Consider the following 27,784-nt stretch of genomic DNA (forward strand, 5'->3'; position numbering starts at 1 on the left):
AGTCGCTTAAGTGCGGCCAGTATCCAGTAATCGGGATATAGTGGGTTCGAGCCCCACTGTCGGCAGCCCTGAAGATGGTTTTCCGTAGTTTCCCATTTTCACACCAGGCCAATGCCGGGGCTGTACCTTAATTAAGGCCACGGCCGCTTCCTTCCAATTCCTAGGCCTTTCCTATCCCATCGTCGCCATAAGACATATCTGTGTTGGTGCGACGTAAAGCAAATAGAAAAAAAAATTACGGAAGCTTCTGCAGATACTTAACCCTTAAACGCCTCATTTTTTTATTTTAACACTTAAAAATTATTTTAGAATCGTCTGGAGGTTTATAGCAAGGCAAAAATGATTTTAAAACATTCCATGTTATAGTTTAAACAGCAAAGTGATATTCCTGAATGTTACATCATCATCATCACAAATGTTTTCTCTCCCCACCCTGAAAGGGTGGGGCGGGCCACCTAGAGGGTTTTGCCCTCTCTCTGGCCAAGTTGCATGTTGCTTTATCATGGGTAAACATACGTTTCACAATGGACATGTTACTATGTACAATATATCCATTAACAAGATTTCTTTCTCTTTTAATTCGAATTATTTACTACAAATTATATGCGTACATGAAGCGTGATTATTCACTGACAAAACTGTGGTGGAACCCATTATTCAGCCTACTTTCTTGATGATTCTTTCACTTAAGAAGAAAATGTAAACAGAGTATTCAATTCAGGCTGTTGGTGGAAACCTGTGTAACAAAGAAACCTCACATTTTTTGTAAGAAACAAATGTGAACTCACTGCACCTAGGAAGCTTAAATCAGTTTCGTGATCTGTGCTCAAAGTTGAGTCTACAAAATCAAGCCATTCTCTTCCTTCGGCATGCTTCTTTAATAAGAGATTTATTGGTCTATGAAGTACATCTGGCCGAACTTGTGGACAATAATGAACTGAGGATGCCATACTGTTCTAGTAGATGTGTTGCACAAAATGTACTGTTCTGTATATCAATAGCTGCAAGTTTTATGAGGAAATTTCAATTTAGCTGAGCACAAAGGAAAATGTTTGCAGCGACAAGGCTCATTAGGCTCGCCGAACCTCATTAGAGTATGGAGTTGATGATGATAGGCCATATCATCATGACTGGAGGCGAGATAGTCGAATTAGGTCACTAAGGCGATCGTGGTTGGAATCCCGGACCAGTGGGATTTTGAAATGAAGAATCATGTCTCGGTGGTTCGGAATCGACGTAAAATGGACGTCCTGTGGCTACGAGCACGATATAAACAGTCCTGAAAAACTTCTAGTCATGTTAGGCGTAAATGCCTTATAAGCAATGGTCTCTTTGAACTTAAATACTACCAGGCGAGTTGGCCGTGCGGTTAGGGGCGCACAGCTGTGAGCTTTCATCCGGGAGATAATGGGTTCGAACCCCACTATAGGCAACCCTGAAGATGGTTTTCCGTGGTTACACATCTTCACACCAGGCAAATGCTGGGGCTCAACCTTAATTAAGGCCACGGCCGTTTCCTTCCCACTCCTACCCCATCGTCGCCTTAAGATCTATCTGTGTCGGTGCGACGTAAAGCTAATAATAAGAAGGAGAACTTAAATACTACTGTAATTCCTGAGCAAATTTCAAAATTACAGTAAGAATTCAGTCTCGCACTACTGTCGGTTCATTCGGATACAGTAGATGTTAGTATTATAATTTTGGGGCTGTGGGGTTCCTCGTCACCAGTGTCGATGGCAACTGACAGATCATTTCTTTAAACGTGATGAGAACACTCACCAGATGTATTCATGAAAAAAAAAAGAAATCATGCACGCTTTCATCGATTCAGTATATAAACTCTTCCGTGGCATTTGTACTCGAAAAAATACGAGATTCCCCTAAGGTAGGGGTGGTAGATTACATCCACGGTATCCCTCACTGTCGCAAGAGGCGACTAATAGGAGTGAGGTTCTTATCTTGGGAATATGGGTTGGTAACCACGAAACCCCGAACTGAGTATGGCATTGCTCCCACCACTTTCTTGTGCCAGACTCCTATTTTAATCTTTTCTATCCAACCTCTATTGGTCAATACTTGTTCTCTTCCACCTATGATGGTATTAGGTTTGCGAGGCTTAGGGACCCTTTCATTTTCAAGCCTTTCGTGCCTTTATTATTACTCGTATTTATTTTGCCGATACCCCCATTCTTCGAAGGATCGAAACTCCTTCATATTTGCTGCCCGGCTCTTTGGTTTCTGACCTTCGGTTCAGAGGGGATTTTAACTGCGTATAATTAATTTCTCTGGGAGGGGACTGGGTTTTTATGTTTGTCTCAACACACAACATATTACACTACTAATCGCCACAAAAACACGCAATAGTGAATACGCCCATAAGCATTCAGTCGTAAAACTGTGCTCAGTCCGTACACAGTAGTAGAGCTGCGACAGATACAACACAACCGTTGCAAGAAGTAACAGTTTGCACTTGCACTGCTGTTCTGCTGTTGGGCTCTTATCTTCACCAGCACCGTTTCACAGTTTCACAACCGGTCCCTATGCGAAACAGTCATTCACAATCGTTGCGTTTCCTGAAACTGGGGTTTTCCAATGTACAGTACCTACGAATAGAATAATTCACACGTCAGGTAGGCCATTCCTGAGAGCTGTGCTGCTATTGGCTGATGCGACTGACGTCATCGAGAGCTACGTCACATTCAAAAATCCAGCAAAGCCTGTTTCTTAAGAAGGTTAGCTTTCCCCCACTCTCGCCCCGTCTCGCTTCAAAATTTATAAACCCTACTTCAGTTACAATAATTGGCGACAATAATCAGCTCTGAGGAGCCTCCGTGGCTCAGACGGCAGCGCGTCTGCCTCTCACCGCTGGATACCGTGGTTCAAATCCCGGTCTCACTCCATCTGAGATTTGTGCTGGACAAAGCGGAGGCGGGACAGGTTTTTCCTGTCATCTTTCATTCCAGCAACACTCTCCATTATCATTTCATAGCATCTGTCAGTCATTAATAATTCACTTCGGGAGTGGCGAGTCCATCGTACTAATAGCCTATACAAGGTGAAGCGAAATTCGCGCACTCGGGCATCGCAGCACGACTCCTCACATGCCAGCAATAAAAAATGCCTCGCACAAAAGTTCGTCGTGCGAGTATATCCGGCAGAAAAAGAACGTTGAAGAGTGGCAATCTGGCAACACTGTAACCACATGTAAGGTAAGCACGTTCTAGTCGTGCTGTACAGTTGGTGCAGTGGATAGAATTTTGGGTTAGCATGCAGGAGGTCGAGGGTTCGATCCTGGGTTGCGGCGCACTTTTTTATTTGCTAATTTCCATCGGACATTACATTCTGTAATACAGTAAGACACCGTTTCTTAGGTCACATGTATCTTACATTTACAAAATTTAGTAACGCTGAACACGTAACGCATCTAGTAGATGAAAATGAAATGTCGTATGGCTTTTAGTGCCGGGATATCCCAGGACGGGTTCGGCTAGCCAGACGCAGGTCTTTCTATTTGACTCCCGTAGGCGACCTGCGCGTCGTGATGAGGATGAAATGATGATGAAGACAATACATGCACCCAGACCCCGTGCCGTAGGAATTAACCAATAAAAATTAAAATCCCCGACCCGGCCGGGAATCGAACCCGGGACCATCTCCACTGAAGGCCAGTACGCTGACCTTTCAGCCAACGAGTCGGAACAAGTATATGAAGTGGTTCGAATAAATTCACGCCCACGACGTGGAAAGGGTGTCTTTTAATGCTGACCAATTAAAACGAATGTTCGTGCATTTCTAGGACCGTAGTAAGTAAGTGCGAATAGTTTCTAGAGGACCCGCTGCAATCGCTATTGACGATTAAGATGCCACCTGGATTACATTTACGAAATAAAAAACATACGCCTCAAAACAGGTTCGACTCCCTCGACCTCCTGCATGCTAACCCAAAACTCCATCCACCGCACCAACTGTACAGCACGACTAGAACGTGCTTACCTTACATGTGGTTACAGTGTTGCCAGATTGCCACTCTTCAACGCCCTTTTTCTCGCGGATATACTCGCAGGACGAACTTTTGTGAGGCATTTTTTAATTGTTGGCATGTGAAGGGTCGCGCTGCGACGCCGGAGTGCGCGAATTTCGCTTCATCCTGTATATATGATTCATTCATTACATCCCTGACCCGGTCACAGACTGGAAAACAGATTGTAGGTTTTTATTTTCAATCAGCTCTGACATGGGGGTAAATGCCGCCTCCACGACAGATTGTTTTCTCCCCCGCTAGTGTACGTGATCTACTGCAGATGTTTCTGACTCATCGGTTATTTATCTTTTCTTTTAAAATTTGTTTTATGTCGCACCGACGATGGCGACGATGAGATGGGATAGGAAAGGGCATGGCATTAATTAAGGTGGTGTGAAAATGGGAAACCACGGAAAACCATCTTCAGGGCTGCCGACAGTGGGGTTCAAACTCTCTATCTCCCGGTTGCAAGCTCATAGTTGCGCGCCTCCTAACCGCACGGCCAACTCGCCCGGTACGGTAATTTCTCGGACACAGATGAGTAAAAGGGCATAGGTTTCGCCCTGGAACTCTCATGTACTCACTCTCAAGAAAAAAAAAAGATCTTGCGTGTTGCAACGTACAGTTAGCCGAGTAAATTTTGAGTTAATCTTGTTAGTTATTCTGATTACACTCCACTCACCGAGCTCGATAGCTGCAGTCGCTTAAGTGCGGCCAGTATCCAGTATTCGGGAGATAGTAGGTTCGAACCCCACTGTCGGCAGCCCTGAAAATGGTTTTCCGTGGTTCCCCATTTTCACACCAGGCAAATGCTGGGGCTGTACCTTAATTAAGGCCACGGCCGGTTCCTTCCTATTCCTAGGCCTTTCCCATTCCATCGTCGCCATAAAACCTATCTGTGTCGGTGCGAAGTAAAGCAAATTGTAAAAAACAATCTTATAAATAAAGTTTCAGGGGGGTCCGCTGCCTGTAATGCCATTTATTTCGCCATATTTTGATATTATTTATTCGTTTTGCGTCAACTCAAGATCGTTTCAGTAGTTTTTAGCTTTCGTGTCTCTTTGCCTGTTTGTTCCACCATCACGGGCAAACGGCTGAATTAGATCTCGACCAAACTTCATATTTAGCGTCTATTCATTTAGGAGCAGGTTTTGACATGCTTATTATTTAAAAATCACTGAATAGCTGGGGGTTTTTGGAAGACCGGGAGATTTTTTTTTCAATTTTCTCTTACGCTATTAATTATATCTCGACCAAACTTCACATTTAGAGTCTACTCATCCAAGAGCAGGTTTTGATATGTATATCATTTAAAAATCACTGAATAGACTGCAGATTTATAGAAAGACTAGGATAGATTTTTCAATTTCCTCTTACACTATTGATTATATCTCTCGACCAAACTTCATATTTATAGACTACCCTTCCAGGAACAGGTTTCTATATGCATATAATTTCAATAGAATGGGTTTTATAGGAAGACCAGCAGAGATTTTTAAATTTTCTCTTACACTACTGGTTATATATAAAATCTGCAGACTATATGTGAAACGCCCCTTCATTTTAAATAATATTTGCCATGTGCATAATTTCGCTTACTCTTTAAATGACGGGGAACATAACATAACATAACATAACATAACATAACATAACATAACATAACATAACATAACATAACATAACATAACATAACATAACATAACATAACATAACATAACATAACATAACATAACATAACATAACATAACACAACACAACATAACAAGAAAATTACAGGATGCATAATATTTTGCTTTGTTTGAAAATTAACCCCACCTAATGTAACTGAACACCGAAGAAACATGAGGTAGAACTTTTCCCTTTGTGTCAGTCAGTCAGTCAGTCAGTCAGTCAGTCAGTCAGTCTATCTGTCTGTCTGTCTGTCTGTCTGTCTGTCTGTCTGTCTGTCTGTCTGTCTGTCTGTCTCTCTGTCATGCTATCTATCTGTTTGTATATTCCTAAAAGTGGAAAACTGCTGGACTTATTTCAACTAAACCAGTATTTGGAATATACTCACTCAGGATTGTGTTATCAGGTGCATATGTCATGCTAATCACATGGAGTTGGTGTTTAGAGGAATATTATTCTCAAATATTTTTGTTAACATTAGGTCTATCAAAACACTGTGACCTATATAACACACGTTTAAGAATATGTTATTTCCGTTCCTTTATGCCATGCACGTATTACGTGTTTATCGTACGACGGATAATAACGCAGATGATTACGAAGAATTGGATGTTTAGTCCAAGTCCCGCGGGACATAACATACATGTCACTTCAAGGTGGGTAATGGGAAAAACTAAAGAGCCATTTTACTCTTTTCGATAGGGCAGATCATCAATGTCAGAGTGCCACGTCAGTGGTCAGAAATACAATATGCAATCTGAGAACCACGAAGAATTTCGCACAACTTCGGACCAGGAACTGCATCGTACAATAAATACGGAAATCGTCCTCATTCTCTCTCTCGACTTTGTTTAGCTTCATCATGTTTCACGTTACTGCCACGCGCTTTCGTACGAAAATATCATTTTAACATGTGGTATTAAATGTGAATAGAACCATGTGATTTCGCATAAATTTCTGAAGGAAACATGCAATCCACTACAAATTCCCGTGCGAAGAACGGCTACAAACGCTAGTTAAGAATAAAGAAATAAATTGACTCTTGTATCTTGCAAAAGGATAATATCGTCTAAGCTGTTATTAAGTAACTAATTTACCCAAATCCGCTCAGTTCCTTGCCTATGTGATCGGCATCGAGGCCTTCAGATCAGAGGGTCCTGGGTTCGATTTTCGGCCGGGCGTAGTATGTTAGCCGCATCTGACTTATTCCTCTGACTCGGGGTTGGGTGTTAGTGTTCTCAGTCAACACCTCTTCATATGCACATACAACACATCATACTATTAACCACCACAGAAACACGTAACAGTAGAATTCGTCCGTCTACATAGAGTTGGTCTCAGGAAGGTCATCCGACCGTAATAAAAGGACAAGCACACTGTGTGCGACACAGTTCGCACTCATGACACCACCAGGGTGTGGGAAAGACGGCGGAAGAATAATAAAAATAAGATGATGATGATGATTCTCTGAGCTCAACATTGCGATTCGATTATACTCAGATACTTGGCACATGAAGTTTTAAGTGCGGGGACAACGTATTGCTTCTAAAGTGAAATGCTTCGTTATATACTATCCTTGAGAAGAAAAAGGAATGTTAGAGCAGTGGATTAACTGATGGTGTCCCAACCGTAATGTTCTTTATTCAATGACACGTGAATTAGGGTGATATATTCTATGATATATTCTACAAGAATGGGCATGAAGGCTATGCCTCAAGCCCTTATCCAAAGTTGAAACTAAGTCGAAATGTTCTGTGATACTATTCTTATCCATAGTGTGAAATAGCTAGACGAAGAAGGAATATTATAGATCCGTAATTATATTCTATCTTTAATTATCCGTTCACCGTCCAGGATTGGTTTTCCCTCGGACTTAGTAACTACCGCCTCAGGAGCAGTGTTCTGGAGCGTGAGACTTTGATTCGGGTTTTACAACTGGGGAGGAGGACAACCTCGACGAGGCAGCCTAAACTGCTGTGCTGAACAAGGGCCTTGTGGGGGGGATGAAAAAAACGGAAGGGATAGACAACGAAGAGGGAAGGAAGGGGCCGTGGCCTTATGTTAGATACCATCCCGGCATTTGCCTGGAGGAAAAGTGGGAAACCACTTCGAGAATGGCTGAGGTGGAAATCAAACCGCTTCTTCTGAGTGGACCCCATTTCAGCCCTAGTACCACTTTTCAAATTTCATGGAAGAGCCTGGAATTGCACCCGGGCCTCCTCAGGGTGGCAGCTAATCACTCTAACCACTACACCACACAGGGGGACTCCGTAATTATATAATGTACCTAAGTTAGTTCTTCGTTAGATCCAAGAAATGAACTGAGGTTTAGTTACAGCCTTCAATTAAGTACAATTTTCAATATGATGCACTCAAGCCTCATAGAATTACAACAAAAAATATACTTTATGTATTATATGTTTGAAAGCTGCGAGAGAACGGTACCCTTCATTCATGTCGTGCGCCAGCTTTCCAGTCTTCTATTTTTACTTGGCCACTCGCCATGAACTAAGTTACAGCCGTTTACTTTTTGCAGATTGTGAAATTCTTTTCCTTTTTTAAAGCGGAACTTCGAATGAGTTCCGTGATTTTCTCAGTTAGCTTATTTATGAGATCTATGACCCCTTGTGCAAGGAGTGTTGTTGAATTCCCTTACTCCAACCTTCCATTTTCGTTTAGTTACAATCTCATTCTTGCACCTTTATACCTAGACATTACAGTAGTAGGGGCAGAACGAAGTTGATTCTTTTGGAGTCTACAGAGTGTTTGAAATCTTTTGAAATGTGGGTATGGAGAAAAATGGAGAAGACCAACTGGCAAGACAAATTAAGGTATGAAGTAGTATTGGAAAGGGTAGGTAAAGAAAGGACGACAATACTGGAAACTATTCAAAAGAGAAAGAAGAATTGGTTAGGTCACTGCTTACGAAGAAAATGTTTATTAACACAGGCATTGGAAGGAAACGTTGGAGGGAGAAGGCTGAGAGGAATAAAGACGATGGACTGTGTGAAAATTAATGGAAGGTACTGGAAGACTGAAAGAATGACAGAAGACAGATCGGCTTGGAAAATGCACGCGGCAACCTGCTGATAGACAGAGAACCGATGATGATGATGATGATGATTCCCTACTTTCTCACATTTGTGCAGTGGGCGACACCTTGGCACTCTAGACGTGAAAATCCACCTTCACACTTTTTCCCCACTTCTTTTAATAGAATAAGCTCTGCTGAATCAAAAAAACAAAAAGAACATGTAATATATTTATGTTAAATAACAATGCTATTGGTTTTACGTCCCACTAACTACTTTTACGGTTTTAGGAGACGCCGATGTGCCGGAATTTAGTCCCGCAGGAGTTCTTGTACGTGCCAGTAAATCTACCGACACGAGGCTGACGTGTTTCAAATACCACCGTACTGAGTCAGAATCGAGCCTGCCAGCGCCTCAACCGTCTGAGCTACTCAGCCCAGCTGTTTTTATGTTACTGTAACAACAATGTATTTTAAATGACAATTAAATGTGACAGCACCACTGCCACTCTCCCTCAGCTGTTGGCCAAATTTTCCTTTCCGAAAGTGTCCGGCTCCATGGCTAAACGGTTAACATGCTGGCCTTTAGTCCAAGAAGTCCCGGCCGTGTTGGTGATTTTAACTTTAATTTCATTGGTGAATTCCTCTGGCTCGGAGACTGGGTATTTGTGTTCGTCTTAGTACTCACATCTTCATTCACATACAACACATCACACTACCAACCACCAAAGAATTACACAATAGTGAAAAAATGAAATTGAATGGCGTATGACATGGCTTTTAATGCCGGGAGTGTCCGAGAACAAGTTCGTCTCGCCAGATGCAGATCTTTTGACTTGATTCCCGTAGGTGACCTGCGCGTCTTGATGAGGATGAAATGATGATGAAGACGACACGTACAGTACACCCAACCCCCGTGCCAGAGAAATTAACCAATTATGGTTAAAATTCCCGGCCCTGCCGGGAATCGAACCCGGGACCCCCGAGAACAAAGGCCAGCACGCTAACCATTTAGCCATGGAGCCGGACACGCAATAGTGAATACAACCCTGCACTTGCGGTTGGCGCCAGTAAAAACACCCGGCCGTTATGTTTCATGTCCTTTGTATTGTCTGTAGTATTAGGAAAGTGAGTGTACTCCGAGTCAGGTATGTTCAGAGAGCAGCGGGCCTAATCTTCTTTACTTTCACTTTGTAAGGGCTTCTATTCAAAGTTACCGGCATTCCTCCCTGCATTACTTGAAGAATTCTCTCTAAGTAAGTCATTAAACGTGTATTACCAAAACTGTAGAGGTCTAAGGACCAAGCTTGATTTATTTTATACAAACTTATTAGGTGAGAACTTCGATCTGTTGGCTTTGACGGAGAGCTGGCTAAATTCTTCTATTAGCAATTATGAGCTCTTTGATCAGAGATATAATGTATTTCGATGCGATCGTAATAACATATCTACAGGTAAAGAACTTGGCGGAGGTGTTGTACTGGCTGTCAGCAACAAATATAAGGCCTCACAGGTTGACATAGATGTTTCGGCTGAGCATGTATGTGTTAAACTTCTGAGGGAAAATCTTGATAGTATCTTTATTTGTGTGGTATACTTTCCGCCTAGTACTAAACTGGCTGCATATAATGAATTTTACGAAGGTATTGAAGCCACTCCTATTTTAAATAGTAAACAGTTAGTAATATTAGGAGACTTTAATTTACCACAAATTATTGAAGAAAACTATATAACGTGTACATCCGTACGCATGAATAATTTCTTACAATTCATGGGATTAAGAAATGTTAACGGCGTTGTTAATAACAATGGCAGAATGCTTGACCTAGTATTGTAGAATATCACTCACATTACTGTCGACCAAAACTTTCATCCTCTCGTACCAGAGGACAAACATCATCCGGCCTTAAACATTACTTTTTGTTACCAAAAGAAGGGAGAAAAATGTAATGATGCGGGAAATAAAATTGTATACAATTATAACAAGGCAGATTTTGAATTGTTATACAGAGGACTTTCACACATAGATTGGAGCTTTCTGGAAAATTACTCTGATGTTAACCAGGCACTAGATATATTTTATTCTAAATTTTATTCTGTTTTAAATGTCTGTGTTCCGGCAACCGTCAGGAAAAAGAAACGATACCCTTGCTGGTTTACGCAAGAGATAATAAGAAATATTAGGCGGAAAGCATACCATCACAAGAAAATGCGCGAAGGGCAGAAAAATCAGACTTCCCATTTTTTGAAATTCAAAGAATTGAGAAGAAGTGTTAAGAAAGATATAAGCATCGCGTATGAAGCCTATATCGGGCAGGTAGAGCACGAAATAGGCGTAGATACTAAGAACTTTTGGGCATTCGTTAAAAGTAAGCAAAGGAACCCCTATGTCAGTGTAATGAAATACAATGGAAAAGAACTAATAAGCGACAAATCTGTTGCTGACAGTTTTGCAGGCTATTTCTCATCTGTATACTCAGAGAAACGGGCGCGGTATGATTTACCGAAATATGAGAATACGGAAATAGATCCATTGATGAATGTACTAAATGTTAATGAAATTAGTACTACCGAAATTCAAAACGCAATACGCAAGATGAAACCTAAAAAAGCCGCAGGCCCAGATCTAATCCCTCCGTATGTAATTAAAGGCTGTGGAGATATTTTATTACACCCTCTCTCAATTATTTTTAACATTTCGCTAAAAACTGGAACTTTTCCTACAAAGTGGAAGACAACGCGAGTTAGTCCGCTTCACAAATCCGGGGATAGGTCAGTAATTAATAACTACAGACCCGTTGCAATTTCTTTCGCATTAGCAAAAGTCTACGTACAAACCCTATATCGGCATCTGTTCGAACATGTAGAAATTATCATCAGTGACACCCAACATGGCTTCAGACCGGGGAAATCGACAACGACAAATTTGTTGGAGTTCACTCATGAAGTGTCGGCAGCCATGGATACAGGAGGCCAAGTGGATGTAGTTTTCACAGATTTTAGAAAAGCATTCGATAAAGTTGATCACGATGTATTTTAAATAAATTAGCTTATTATGGACTCTCTCACAGCTTAATAAAATTATTTGCATCATATCTCTCTGATAGACAACAATTTGTGTCTTATAAAGGATTTGAATCTGAGTATTACAATACTCGATCTGGTGTCCCACAGGGCTCAAATCTTGGACCATTACTCTTCTTACTCCTTATCAATGATCTTCCTAAATGCGTACAGTATTCAAACATATTGCTATTCGCAGACGATGTAAAAATTTTCAGAACCATTCGTTCACAGGTGGACTGTAGATTTCTTCAGAAAGACCTCAATAGCATATCACATTGGAGCGTTATTAACAAGTTAGATTTTAACATTAACAAGTGTCATGTAATGGTATTTTCCAGGAATAAAAATAAAATTAGTCACTCATATAATATTTTGAATACTAATCTGTCATCAGTGAATTTTATCAAGGATCTTGGCGTGCATTTTGACGCTAAATTGACGTTCTCTCTGCACATAAACGAAGTAGTTGCAGATGCTTACAGAATATTAGGATTTATTAAGAGATGCACACGTGACTTAACAAATCCCGAGGCAATAAAGCTATTATACAACTCCTTTGTAAGAAGTCGGCTGGAATATGCACCAACCATTTGGAATCCCACCTTTAAACTATATGAAAACAAAGTTGAAATGGTGCAAAACAAATTTCTTAGATACCTTACGTACAAAATAACTAATAATTATCCTAAATTTGATTCGTATGATGACTTAATGAAACAACTTGGTTATAAGTCCTTAGCAAAAAGACGAGTAATTGCAGTTCTTCTATTTGTCTACAAATTATTTAACAATATTATTGGTAGCTCTAACTTGCTCTCTCTGTTCAACTTGTCTGTCCCTAATCCATCTACACGCCCGAAATATGTTACTTTCTACTGCTCAAGATCAAGAACCCAACAACATAGTAATTCACCAGTGTTAAACTCAATGAAAATATTTAATAAATATAGCAATGAGTATAGAATAGATATATTTGCAACTACATACACATCCATAGTAAAACAATGTAAACAAATAACTTAATTGTTTTCTGTTCTAAGTTAAAATCCCACTTTGCTGATTCCCATTGTTAGCCTCATAACTTTAGTTAATATCCTAGTTTCTAGTTATACCATCTAGCTCATCATCATTATTATCTTCGATAACATCACTACCATCATGTATAATTACAGTACTAATGCAGCTTTAAAGCAGTTCGTAAATAATTTTAATTGTAATATTTTAAATACCTTGTTATAATATGTGCATATGTAACTGAATATTTGTAATACTATGTTACTGAAGAAAAGTGTATTTTTATTTCATTTATGACTTTATTTTACAAAGACTTTCATAAGAGGTATTATAATTTTAATTTAATATTTGTTTTTATCTAATGTAATAGTATATGTGTTTCACATCATTAGGTTTGTACCTGTCTGAAGCACAATAAATAAATAAATAAATAAATAAATAAATAAATAAATAAATAAATAAATAAATAAATAAATAAATAAATAAATAAATAAATAAATAAATAAATAAATAAATAAATAAAACTGGGCTCAATCCATTGTAGTGCCGACCCCAAGTAATTGGGATAATGGCACGAAGAAGAAGAAGAAGAAGAAGAATATATGTTTCTGTTAAATACAACTTCGTGTATACGGGCTCAGAAAAGTGAACCTTTTTTCGGCGAAGGATGCATAAAATTTGTACGAAGTGTTGAGGAGATGTGGTCATCAGCCCTTTGACTTTGTTATAATGCTTGTAGTAGTTTGATTATATCTTCCTTGTATGTCTTTTTAACATCATTGCCGGGCTGCATATCTCAGATAACAGAAGTGCTGGCCTTCTGAGCCCAAGGTGGTGACTTCGATTCCAGCTCAGTCCGGTGGTATTGTATTACAAGGTGCTAAATTTCACCAATTTCGTGACTATAGTTGTGCATAAAAGAACTCCTCAGGGACAATATTCTGGCACTTCAGCGTCTCTAAAAACCGTAAAAGTATAGGGTAGTCCAAAAACATGTACTCATTGAAGGATAGTCTAAGTATTCTGACACATTTAACTTGCAGGTACGTCTTTTGGCACCGAAAGAGTTATCTCATAGTTATGTTGGAAATGACTACCACAAACTTCTTATACAATGCCGAAGTGCAGAGCGAACTACAACTGTCAGTGTCTCTGGAGTAATGGCAACACATGACGCTAAGATTTTGTCACGTAACTCGTTGATTGTACGTGGTTTCTGTCGATACACTTCATTCTTGACGGACCCCACAAGTAGTAGAAATCCATTGGTGTCAGATCAGGTGACCGAAGTGGGTATTCAGTAGCAGCACCTCTGCGACCTACCCACCGTCCTGGTAGAGTGTCGTCCAAGTATAGCCTGACATCTCGATGGTAGTGAGGCGGGGCTCCATCTTGTTGGAAGTAAAGCATTCCATTACCATACAGGGTTTGGATGGCAGGCAAAATCCTTGTCTGAAGATACCAAGGTACGCGTAACCAGTTACGGTACCCTCAAAGAAGAAGGGGACCAATCAAACCACGCGATGACAGGCCGCACCTAACACAAAGTACCGGTAGATTCACTGCTTTGTCACATGAACGTGAGGATGAGCAGGAGCCCAGTAGACACAATTGTGGGGGTTTACTGTACCATTAAAGTTGAATTGCGCCTCGTCAGACCACACAAATTATCCAGCAAAATCCTTATCATCGCAAACAATGCGCTTAAACCAATTGCAATATTCAATCCTTCGATCCGACCCGCGTGAACACGTACACTTTCCACTTTACATCCTTCAGAATGCCTCTCACACTTGAACGGTTCACCTCACTTTCGCACGCTCCCTGTTATGATGATTTTTGCGGTGATCGTGTATAAAGTTGCAACACCGCATCACTGGAAGCCGGGCTTTTAGCTGTTCGTGGTCGGCCGGATCTTGCCTTATGCACGTCATGCACCGTTCCGCCAGCTTCGAACTTACCAAGAATACGGATAATTGTACGACGTGTTGGTGGAGGTGTTCCAAACTCCTCCTCCCATCGCCTTTGTACCTCCTGAGTGTTCTCGCACTACAACACAGCCTTGCGTTCAGCAAGTGACAACCTTACCGCGTACATTGTCGCTACTCGACTGTCGTCCGCAGTTCTGGCCACCACCACTCGCGCATGCGCGGTGAATTGCCAGTGTCACCTATCCATGATAAACGCAACCGTACCGAGCTCGATAGCTGAAGTTGCTTAAGTGCGGCCAGTATCTAGTATTCGGGAGACAGTGGGTTCGAACCTCGCTGTCGGCAGCCCTGAAGATGGTTTTCCGTGGTATCCAATTTTCACACCAGCTAAATGCTGGGACTGTACCTTAATTAAGGCCACGGCTGCTTCCTTCTTACTCCTAGCCCTTTCCTGTCCCATCGCCGCCATAAGACCTATCTGTGTCGGTGTGACGTAAAGCAACTTAAAAAAAAAAGGTAACCGTTACGTTATACTTACGCATGAGGTTAGCAAGTGTAAGTTCAGTTGTTCAGAAATTATTGAATTACAAACAGAGTACATTTTTGAACTACCCTGTAGTTAGTAAGTTAAACTTGCTCTGACACAGACAGAATGAAGTGCAGCCTGACATTACCTACTGTAATAAAGAGGGATAGCGGGGGCGATTTTTTAGAGGAAGTTCAACTGAAAACCCTTAAAAACTGATCAGAGGAAAAACTGGATGAGATCCAATACTTGAAGAATGAAGGTATCGCCAAAGAGATGGAAAACCACGAAGGCTATGAAAATGATCATACTCCCTAGAACGCAGAACTGTGAGACCTTTCTTTTTTATGTTATTCCTCTAGGTTCCTAGTAACATCCGAATTTTCTTGGATAAACATTTTCAAAATACCCAGTATTGAAACTATGTGTTGAGGAAAACCACACGTGTATTGACACTTAAAGTACATCGATTTAGCAAATGTCATGAGATGGTCACCCAATAGCGTGTGGGGCCTCCTCTAGCCCTGCGAACTGCAGTGAGACGCCATGGAAGTGAGTCGACAAGTCCCTGGTAGTCCTCTGGACGCAGCTGACACCAAATCGTTTGCAGAGCGGTCGCCAATGCTGGTCTGTTCGTGGGTGCAGGATCCATGGCACGGAGCCTGCGTTCCAGGACATCCCAGATATGCTCGATAAGGTTCGGGGGCTCCTGGGTGGCCATGGCAGTCGTTGGACCTCCGCTGCATGTTCCTGGAACCATTCCCGGGCGACGTGGGAGCGATGTGGCTGCGCGTTATCATCTTGAAACACCGCAGAACCGTCTGAGCGCTGGACGGCCAAAAATGGGTGGAGATGGTCTCCGAGCAGGTCAACATACCGCGTACCATTCAAAGTCTCTTCCAGAACAACTAGGAGGCCCATTCCATACAGGAAAATGCATCCCAGACCATAGCAGAGACACCAGCGCCCTGGACCACACCTTCGAGGCAGGTGGGATCCATCGCTTCATGTGGTCTGCGCCATACATGGTGCCTCCCATCGGCACGGTGCAGTTGAAATTGTGATTCGTCCGACCATATCACGTTACGCCATTGTTCCAGTGTCCATCCCTGGTGACTGGCGACAAATGCGCGTCGTTGTGCCCCGATGACGTTGGGTTAACAGTGGCACCCGTGTGCGGCGCCGGCTCCCATACCCCATACAACCCATGTTCCTACGGATTGTCCACTGGGAGACGTGTCTAGCACAATCCGTCTCAGATGTTGTCGGTCACGGTCATCGGGGGTTGCTGGACGGCCGGTCGTTCGTCTGTTGTGGACGGTGACACCCGCATTCAACCATTCACGATACATCCTGGACACGGTTGATCGTGTGAAGTCGAATTCCCGCAACATTTCCGAAATCGCACTTCTCATCCGTCGGGCATCGACTACCATACCCCGTTCGAACGGTTTCAGGTCACGACGACGTTCCATGTTACACTTGTCACATGCACAGCCACTGTTCACAAGGTCTCCTATACAACTGCCGCTGGCACAGGGTGCGTGTGGTGCACAGACAACACACTTGCGCATCAGTGCGCCGCTATCGCATGACATTTGCTCAGACAGTGTAATATAAATGTTTAATAAATCTATAGGAAAGAAATAATGTTCATACATTTTTTACTGAATGTATGGCCCTTTAATTAGGAGAAAATGCCGCCTCTGTAGTAATGGTTAGCGCTGTTAGCTGCCGTCTTCGGAAGTCCAGGTCCGATTTTCGGTACGAACAGAGATTTAACAATGACACGGGGGCTGGTACGTGGTTGGAATGGTATAAACAGCTCAACTTCATTGAAGGGTGTTCATGCAAAGATCTGTACCACCTCGGGATGAGAAAACGAATTTACGTCATCAGAAAAACACACTGGACCTGTTTACGTGTTTATTTACTTAATTAGTTAGTTAGTAATGTTTTTTGTGGTGTAGTGGTTTGCGTGATTATCTACCACCCCCGGAGGCCCGGGTTCGATACCCGGCTCTGCCACGAAATTTGAAAAGTGGTACGAGGGCTGGAACGGAGCCCACTCAGCCTCGTTAGATTAACTGAGTAGAGGTGGGTTCGATTCCCACCTCATCCATCCTGGAAGTGGTTTTCCGTGGTTTCCCACTTTTCCTCCAGGCAAATGCCGCGATGGTACCTAACTTAAGGCCACGGCCGCTTCCTTCCCTCTTCCTTGCCTGTCCCTGCCAATCTTCCCATGCCTTCACAAGGCCCCTGTTCAGCATAGCAGGTGAGGCGCCTGGGCGAGGTACTGGTCATTCTCCCCGGTTGTATCCCCCGACCGAAAGTCTGAAGCTCCAGGACACTGCCCTTGAGGCAGTAGAGGTGGGATCCCTCACTGAGTCCGAGGGAAAAACCGACCCTGGAGGGTAAACAGATTAAGAAGAAGAAGAAGAAGAAGAAGAAGAAGAAGAAGAAATGATGGTTTATTTTACCTGGCAAGATTAAGGCCTTCAGACTTTCTCTTCCATCTAACCGGACACTGAATATTACATTGTATTACATTACAATAATTAGATTAAATATAAATTAAAATTAATAGTAGAGATACAAAAATGATGAGTGTTGAAATTAAATTAAGTTGAAATGTAATAAAAAGAAATCTTCTTAATACTAATATCCTGCATGTAAAAAAAGAGGTAGTAAATAAAATGTAATAACATCTGAAAAATAAAACAATTAAAAGTTTTTAAGTAATCTTCTACCACGGCATCCATGAATGGTTGTGAGCAGTAGCATCAAGTTTACATATATTCCGTACTGGTGGATAAAATGTCTCCAAAGTGCTTCTTTGACAGTGCGAATTGCGCTTAACCCTCTGATACTTTCGGGAAGGAGGTTCCACTCACGCCAGGCAATTACTGTACACTGAATGCAGTTCTATGAGTAGGTAAAGGAAGGATCGAAGTATTAGTAGATCTAGTGTTAAGATTGTGTTAGGATGAGAGGTATTTGAAATATAACTTATATAATAATTTCGTGTGGCTGTTTCTAGCCGAGTGCAGCCCTTGTAAGGCAGACCCTCCGACGAGGATGGGCGACATCTGCCATGTGTAGGTAACTGCGTGTTATTGTGCTGGAGGATAATATTATGAGTGCTGTGTGAGTTGCAGGGATGTTGGGGACAGCACAAACATCCAACCCCCGAGCCAATGGAAAAACCAACGAAGGTTAAAATCACCGACCCGGCCGGGAATCGCACCGGTGACCATTCAGCCAACGAGCCGGGCATTTGAAATATGATGTAAGGTGAAATGGGTGGGAAGAATAAAGGACTGTATGGAGATGACATAGGGTATGCACTGTGCGACGCATTTCTAGTCGGGGCCACGATAGATGGTTATATGGAGTTACATGGTTATAGTACCGTAGGTTACAGACGTATCTCACACATGCCTTTTGAGCACGTTGCAGTCTGCTCAATAATACTTGCGCCAAGCGTCTCTATAAATCGCGCTCAATAGTCTAAATGAGGGAAAACCAAAGCTTCTACCAGCATTTTTTAAAGTTTTTCAGGAAAGAAGTATTTATACCCGTGCAGCATGTGCAATGCAGAGAATTATGTAACACGTCCGGCTCCATGGCTAAATGGTTAACTGCTGGCCTTTGGTTCAAAAGGTCCAGGGTTAGATTCCCGTCCCGGTCGGTGATTTTACAGTAACCTTAAATGGTTAATTCCGATGGCTCCGGGGCTGTGTGTGTGCGTCTTTAACATTAGACTTACTACTACTAAACGTTTTCATTCCTCCCCTGAAGGGGGAGGCGGGCCTCTTCGACGGTTACGCCGTCTCTCAGGCCGGGAGATTTGTTACGGTGAAGGAGATGTGCGGAGAAGGTGACGGGGCTGGGCGGCCGTGGCCTATACTACGAAATGTCCAGGCATTCGCCTTAGTGCAGGAGAATGGAAAACCACGGAAAACCATTCTCAGGACAGCCGACGGGTGGGACCAGGCGTGAGGTCCGGCGCTGTGCCCCACGCCCTTCTCCCGAATGCAGAGGCGTAGAGCCACGGTAGAGCCCCTTACTTACTTCGTTATTCCTGTGCAAAAAGAACTAAACTTCTTTTTCTTTCTTTCTCTTCCTTTCTTAATCCGTTTACCCACTAGGGTTGGTTTTACCCTCGGACTCAGCGAGGGATCCCACCTCTACCACCTCAAGGCCAGTGTCCTGGAGCGTGAAATTTTGGGCGGGAGATACAACTGGGAAGGAGGACCATTACCTCGCCCAGGCGGCCTCATCTGCTATGCTGAACAGGGGCCTTGCAGAGGGATGGGAAGATTGGAAGGGAGAGACATGGAAGAGGGTAGGAAGCGGTCGTGGTTTTGAGTTAGGTACTATCCCGGCATTTTCCTGGAGGAGAAGGTGGAAACCACGGAAAAACACTTCGAGGATGGCTGAGGTCGGAATCGAACCTCACTCTATTCAGTTGACTTTTCAAATTTCCTGGCGGAGCCGTGAATCGAACCCGGGCCCCCGGGAGGGGGGTGGCAGCTAATCACACTAACCACTACACCACAGATACGGACTGCGCATTCTTTTATTGGTTCAAATTTCGGTTGATGGCAAGTTTATCCATTTAGTTGAGGTCGGCTTTTGAACACTTTATAAATCAACTCACGTCATCAAGTCATGTATTTGCATCTTGGTATCTATTCTGTTGGTGTCAAGCCAGCGCATTCTTCGGTGACCCGCTCTTCATTCGCCCCTGACCCTTCTGAACATGATCGATGTCTCTATAAAACCCGGCACGCAGTAGACTGTATGACGGAAATATGAGATCCGCTGCCTTGTGATTATTCCCTCCAATTAAATCTTAGGTCTAATGCGATCAAGGACGACTCTGCTGATACAGTAATTTTTGCATTCCGTGGAATGCGTAACGGACTCTTCTAACACCACAGTTCGAAGGAGTCTGTCTCCCGCCGATCAATTTTCTTCGAAGTCTAAGTTTCACAACTATATGTTGAATGTCCAAATTAACGAGCAGACAGGCAGATGACGTCAAATTAAAATATTTGCACACTAACTAAAAAGTAAACTCGTATAGCTCTTTTCAGGTACACCCCCAATGGAGGTGAATTAGAGATGTAATGTTATGATTTATGAGTCAGAGCTGCCTGGGTTGAATTATTGGCTGGATCGGGGATTTAAACACCATCTGGTTAATTCCTTTGACTCGGGGACTGGGTATTTCTGTCTGAACACATAACTCCTCACATACACAGCACACTACACTCTCAACGATACTGCACGCCGTAGCTGAGGCCATACAATTATTATTATTATTATTATTATTATTATTATTATTATTATTATTATTATTATTATTATTAATAACTATATATTGTGATAGGAAAGAATATGACATTGTCCATCTGAATTTTTGTTATAATAATAATAATAATAATAATAATAATAATAATAATAATAATAATAATAATACGAAGAAGAAAAAGAAGAAGAGGCCGGCTCCTTAGATGAATGGCCAGTGTCCTGGTTTTCGGTTCAGAGGGCCCGAGTTCGATTCCCAGCGGGGTAGGGGATTTTAACTTTGTCTGGTCGAGGGCCGGGTATTTGTGTTCGTCTTAACACATTTCTCTTCATGTAAATACAACAATCCACACTAACCATCACATACATCCTTCGACATAACGTTGGCGTCAGCAAGACCAAGAAACTAAGTCAAATCCACGGTAAGTACGGACCCCAGTAAATTGAAAAAAAAAAAAAAAGTCAGGAAGAGGAAGAAAAGGAAGTGGTATGATAAATCTATTCAAGGCACTCGTCTTTACGAAATAGTTACTAAAGTACGGCACAGAAAAGAAAAGTATGACAATCTACGGCTTGGAGAAAAAATCGTCCCTAAAAAATATCCTCTGCTTATAGTAAAAATTTAAAAAAATTATGTGTGTTCGAAAGTACAAAAACATAATGCTTTATATACAATAAAAGTTTTTCTTAACCTTATAAAGGATGGAATCGTTAAATCCCTCCATCCTTCCTGTACGGCATATTGCATAAACGAGAGCAAAGACTGAACACATGCTGCTAATTGCACAATTACAATGATCGACATCGTTCCTCAGTACTGCATTAAGACATTATCTGAAAAATCCCTACGGTACTGCATTAAGACATCTGAAAATCCCTAAAGTATAAACACCTCACCGAAAAACAGAGTTTCATTTACCCCAGGACCTCTTTGTAAACCACGTTTGTGGAATTGCCTTTTGGGGCTAAGATGACCAGGCTACTGGCAGAGCCAACTTTGGAACATGTGACATAGAATTGTAGGTGTGAGAAACACTCCTCTCCCAAGTAAAAAAAAAAAAAAGTTTTTCTTTATTTTTAAAGGAGATTTCAAATACCTATTTCCATGTCTGTAACGTTTTTGAGATATACTGTAGATATATTAATTTGAAAAATTCTACCGCATTTTAATTTCTTTTCATCCCCTTAAGTGGATTTTCCGAAAACAAAACGCATCTTCAGTTTATGAGTTATTTGTATCCTCAAAAAAGAATTCATCTCCTCCTTCACTTCTTTTCAACCACTCCTCCTTAAGTGTATAATTCGACAACAAAAAATACGCGTTTCTTTATTTTTAAAGAAGATTCCAAAAACCAATTTTCACGTCCACAGCATGCTAAATTTTTGAGTTATACTATAGATATACTAATTTAATATGTACCCACTTTTTCAATTCCTTTCACACTCTTAAGTGGATTTCCCGAAAACAAAAAGAAATATGTATCTCTTTATTTTAAAAGGAGATTCTAAATACCAATGTTCACGTCTGTAACATATTCAGTTTTTGAGATATAAGTATCTTCATAAAAATAATTCAACTTTCTCGGTCCCTTTGACCCCCCTTAAATGGATTTTTCGAAAACGAAATAAATAGTTCCTTTATTTATAAAGGAGGTTCCAAATACCAATGTTCACTTCTGAAACATATTCAGTTTTTGAGATATAAGTATTCCCATTAAAGGATGCAACCCCTTTCTACCTCCCCCATTACGTTGATTTTCCGAAGAAAAAAAAAAGGTGTTTCTTAATTTTGCAAGGTGATTCAAAACTCCACTACGTCGTCCATTCTCCACACATTACGTTACCATACTCGATCTCTTTAATCATTCGTAACTTAACCTTCATAATCTATCTCGCTCAGCCGTGAGCTCGCATCCGGGAGATAGAGGGTTCGAACCCCACTATCGGCAGCCCTGAATATGGCTTTCCCTGGTTTCCCATTTTCACACCAGGCAAATGTTGGGGCTGTACCTTAATTAAGGCCACGGCCGCTTCCTTCCCATTCCTAGGCCTTTCCTGTACCATCGTCTCCATAAGACCTATCTGTGTCGGTGCGACGTAAAGCCACTAGCAAGCAAGGTCTTCCTTTGTTTTCTTTTTATCTCCACATCCAAGCTCATTGATATCCTAAGTCAGTTACAGAATGGAAAGACTGTACGTGAGCTTAGCAAATGACAGTACAAATTTTCTACAGTGAGAGGCAGCGAAAAGTTACCGGCACTTTTAGCAGGCAGAACTCGACTCGTAAGCTAAACAATCATTCCGCAAACCATGCTCGCTTACCCAGAAGAGTTAGGCTCCACATTTACAGACATTCGCTGTTGACTCCCCGCCTAACTGTATAATTTACGCTTATTGACTTATAAAGCTTAAGGCTTTAGTGATAAGAAAGTGAATGACTCGCACACAGCAACCACAACAGTCTGCAGTGCTCGCGAGGTTTCTGGCTGATTAAACGTAATTGAACTTTAATTTAATGAGTCTTGCTTTATTTCTAGAAGTTGAATGTGGAGTACTGGCCTTAAGATAACTCTGATTCTTAATGCACTCTGTAACACACGACCGCAACGAAGCTGAAGCCTACGTGCAATCCCCCACGTTTTGTCACTCGTCATACTTACGCTACTTCACTGAACATCTGCCAAGAATATTTCGTAACATTAAACGCATCGGCTTCAAGCATTTAACCCATTTTATTCCACTGCCACATTCCTCTCGGAGAAGAGTAATCAATACATCCATGGACTCCCCTGCTATTTGCAAGGTGACTGGAGGACGTGATCCTTCATGTGCTTCCACTTCTACCCAGCTTCTCACTTTCACTTTTCCTATCCGACCTCCCTCGGTCAGCTCTTGTTCTATTCCGATCCCGACGTCTAGGGAATCTTCCATTTTCACGTTCTTCGTGGCCCTTATCTTTCTTTTAGTGATTCTTTCATCTTTCGAAAGACTGGATCTCTTTCTTTTTCACGTATGATTAGAGTTAAGTGGGGATGGTTTCTACGTGTACTGACCTTTAAAACAATAATCACCGTCATCATATCACTGTGTACTGTAAATGGCGCTTAGAAATTAAATAAATAAATAAATAAATAAATAAATAAATAAATAAATAAATAAATAAATAAATAAATAAATGTCCGCCTCTATGGTGTAGTGGTTAGTGTGATTAGCTGCCACCCCCGAAGACCCGGGTTCGATTTCCGGCTCTGCCACTAAATTTGAAAAGTGGTACGAGAGCTGGAACGGGGTCCACTCAGCCTCGGGTGGTCAACTGAGTAGAGCGGTGTTTGATTCCCACCTCAGCCATCCTCAAAGTGGTTTTCCGTAGTTTGCACCTTCTCCTCCAGGCAAATGCCAGGATGGTAGCTAATTTAAGGCCACGGCCCCTACCTTCCCTCTTCCTTGTCTATCCCTTCCGATCTTGCCATCCACCCCCCCCCCCCCACAAGGCCTCTGTTCAGCATAGCAGGCGCGGCAACTTGGCCGAGGTACTGGTCATCCTTCCCAGTTCTATCCCCCAACCCAAAGTCTCACATTCCAGGACACTGCCCTTGAGGCGGTAGAGGTAGGATCACTCGCTGAGTCGGAGGGAAAAACAAACCCTGGATGGTAAACGGATAAATAAATAAATAAATAAATAAATAAATAAATAAATAAATAAATAAATAAATAAATAAATAAATAAATAAATAAATAAATAAATAAATAATAAAAATCGTGTGGATATTGCTAGCCTGATGCAGCCTTTATAAAGTAGATCCTCCGGCGAGTATGGGCGGAGTCTAACTGTGTGTTGATTGTACGTATCAGGAATGTTGGATCCGTCCTCGAGCCAAAGGAATTAAACTTTTACGATAAAAATAATTAACCCAGCCGGGAATCGAACCTAGAGCCCTGAGAACCAAAGGCTAAGACACTGACCACTCAGGTATGGAACCAGGAATAATAATAATAATAATAATAATAATAATAATAATAATAATAATAATACTTCTTTACGTCCTGCTAACTTTTGTAGTTTTTGGAGATGCCGAGGTGCCAGAAATGTTCCCCAGAAGTTATTTTTCGTGCCCGTAAATCTACAGGCACGAGACTTGCGTATTTGATCATCGTCAAATACCACTAGACTGAGCCGGGACCGAACCCACCAACTTGGGCTTAGAAGACCAGCCACTCAGCCAGGATCGGCCGATGGTAGAACACAATGAAAGGGCATGAATTACTTGTCACTGTAAGAACACTGATACAAATGTATTACAGATCTGTTGGCTCTACAATTATGTCTCTGAATGTTTATTTAGTTTCTTATTTATTGTGAGTTTCTGTTTGTTTCCTTTTTGGAAAAATACCAAGCGGTGGCGAAGCGTCTAACCCCCAGCAAACCCCCCCCCCCCCGCCCTCCCCGGCTGGGCCTCTGCGGCCAGCACTCTGCCATTTGAGCCACTCACAAAAGATGAGGGGACTGCCATAACATGGTATCTTGGTTCTGTAAACGGCTCGCTTTTGCAAGAAGACACGAGCATTTCCTCATCTCTCACTGGAGAATTTCAACATCGTAATGTGGTGCAAGTGAAAGTCAGGCCTGCAGGTTCGCTTGGTGCAAATAACGATCCTCAGTTATCTGGTGATGATACTGCCGCTGCCGCATTGGCTCCGGTATGAACTATGCCGTTGCCATGGTTACGCCACTGTGAGTTTCTTATGGCTCGGGAGCACATCTGACAAGACAAGTTAAAAGACAATCAACTTTCCGTGCTTTCCTAGTAGGTATCATACCTAACATCCGATCCTAGTCTCAAATACAATAAGTAATTCGAAATACAAGCCTACACAACAATGCAGGCATCACAGCGGTTCACAGTCGGAAGGGTGAAAAAATGTCCATTCGACACTCCATCCTCGAAGTGGTTTTCCGTGGTTTGTACTTCCTCCTCCTCCAGGCAAATGCTGGGATGGTACTTTATTTAAGGCCACGGCCGCTACCTTCCCTCTTCCTTGTCTATCCCTTCCGATCATCTTGCCAGCCCTCTCAAGGCCTCTGCTCAGCATAGCAGGCGAGGCCGCCTGGGCGAGGTACTGGTCATCCTTCCCAGTTGTATCACCCAACCCAAAGTCTCACGTTCCAGGACACTGCCCATGAGGCGGTAGAGGTGAGATCCCTTGCTGAATCCGAGGGAAAAACCAACCATGGAGGGTTTATAAAATTGCATCTGAAAAATAATTAAAAATTAATACAGGAGTTATTCACATAATATTTGAACTGAAAAATTAACATTTCCCCTTTTCATACTAGGGACAGTGGAATATATGTCTGTCGTCTTCGTTATCATAATAATTTTGCAGTATATTCACAGTTATACTAAAGATCGAGTTCGAATAGGAAAGATGTGAGATGCCTAGTACAGTAGGTACAAGTAGAAGCGATGTTTAACTCAGCTAGGGGCCCATGGTCACGATGTCGGCATGTAAAAGATATCTGGTGATGCTTTTGGTGTTCACCCGACAAAATTAATTAAAACTTACCCATAGACCTCCAAGAGAGATTCCGTTTACTCTGTAATCTAGTAGGTCAAGAGTAAAATGGAACGTCGAAATTGACGAGCAAGCAGTCAGATGGCGTTTAATTAATATGTCTGCCATACGATTATTATACTCACCAAATTTCACACATACTAAGGAAATAGCTAAAGTCTTAGAGGAAGCAGTTATAAGTACCGTTATTGTAACAGTAGTTTAAAGAATATTCACAAAATTTAAGAGGGCATAAAATGAGGACTACCGAAAATAAGGAATGCCTTCCTTTCTGAAAATAAACTTATCCATGAAACATAGACAAGTAAGAAATATGTTCCTGAAGACAAACTTGGGTTTTGAAATGTGGTGTTTCGGAAGAATATTGAAGGGGAGATGGGTAGATCGGATCACAAACGTTGAGACATGAATATCAGAAAAATATTTCTGGAAACAAGCATGGACAATGACTAGAATAGAAGACTTTGAACTATGGTGTTAGCGAAGAATGTTGAAAGTGGGTAGTTAGACCGGATCTCAAACGAATACTGTATGTACGTAATCAATTTGTTGAGAGGAGGGCTATTTGGCTAAGACTTGACCAGGAGAAGAGATATACCTGGACACATCTTGAGAGATTTCGGACTAGATTAGTAGTTTTGGAGGAAAGTACTGTATGTAATAAACGAATGAAGAGTAGTACCAGGAGCGTAGTCAAGGGTGGGGGGGGGGGAGTGTTTGGTACTTGGGGTTAGAAACCCCCCCCCCCCATGGAATTTTTACAAAAGTGAATGAACAGAAACTGACAATAAACAAGCAAAAGTCGGCTCAATAGGTTAGCTTTTTAGAACATGTCTGACATAATTGTAAAACCAACGGATCTCTTGGATGTACTATTTTCTAAGAAGCCTCGAAAGTTAGATTTTAGATTGTAATTTGAACATACGATGCGCTGTAAAACTGTTGACCATGATCAGATTCTTCTTCTTCTTCTTCTCCTTCTGTATTTTAATGTAAGATTCTTTTTGTGTACTGCAATCTGAATATCAGCATGATTCACTTATATCAGTGTCCTTATAATGACACACACGCATGCGCACACCACACAGGCACAAGCAACTTCATTATGTTCTGTCATCATTTTGTGACTATAACCTCCTCCCCCAAATAGGTCGATCCTGGCTACGCTACTGCTAGCACCCTGTTACTACAATGGAAAGTCTTCAGCTTCCGATGATGGGCTTAGATCTTTTTCCACCAAGAGAGCATTTCAAAAATGAGTTGTAATGCTTTTCATGCGTTTGCTCTACAAACCATCCATTCGTATTAGACTCATCAGAGTGAGACGCGACCCAGCGTCAGTGGGTACGTGCTCAGGTAACATCCTCCATCTCCGATTTCACCATAAAATGGCGGATATGGTGCTCACAATTGCGCCATCTGTTCTTGAAATCTATTTATGTACACTATTTTTACCTTCCTATTTTCAGATCAGTTTTTTAATGTTTTTGCTACCTGTTATAGTTTTCAAATTATTAAAGGAAGCCTGGTAAGCACATTTCTGGGCCACACGAATTTTTACTCAAGGACCCAGAAATGGGACGAAACGATAGATGTATTCTACGTCAAAAGAAGGCCCGTTTCTTCGAAAAATGAAG

The sequence above is a fragment of the Anabrus simplex genome, chromosome 3 (genome assembly GCF_040414725.1).
Source record: "Anabrus simplex isolate iqAnaSimp1 chromosome 3, ASM4041472v1, whole genome shotgun sequence".
Classification (NCBI taxonomy): domain Eukaryota; kingdom Metazoa; phylum Arthropoda; class Insecta; order Orthoptera; family Tettigoniidae; genus Anabrus; species Anabrus simplex.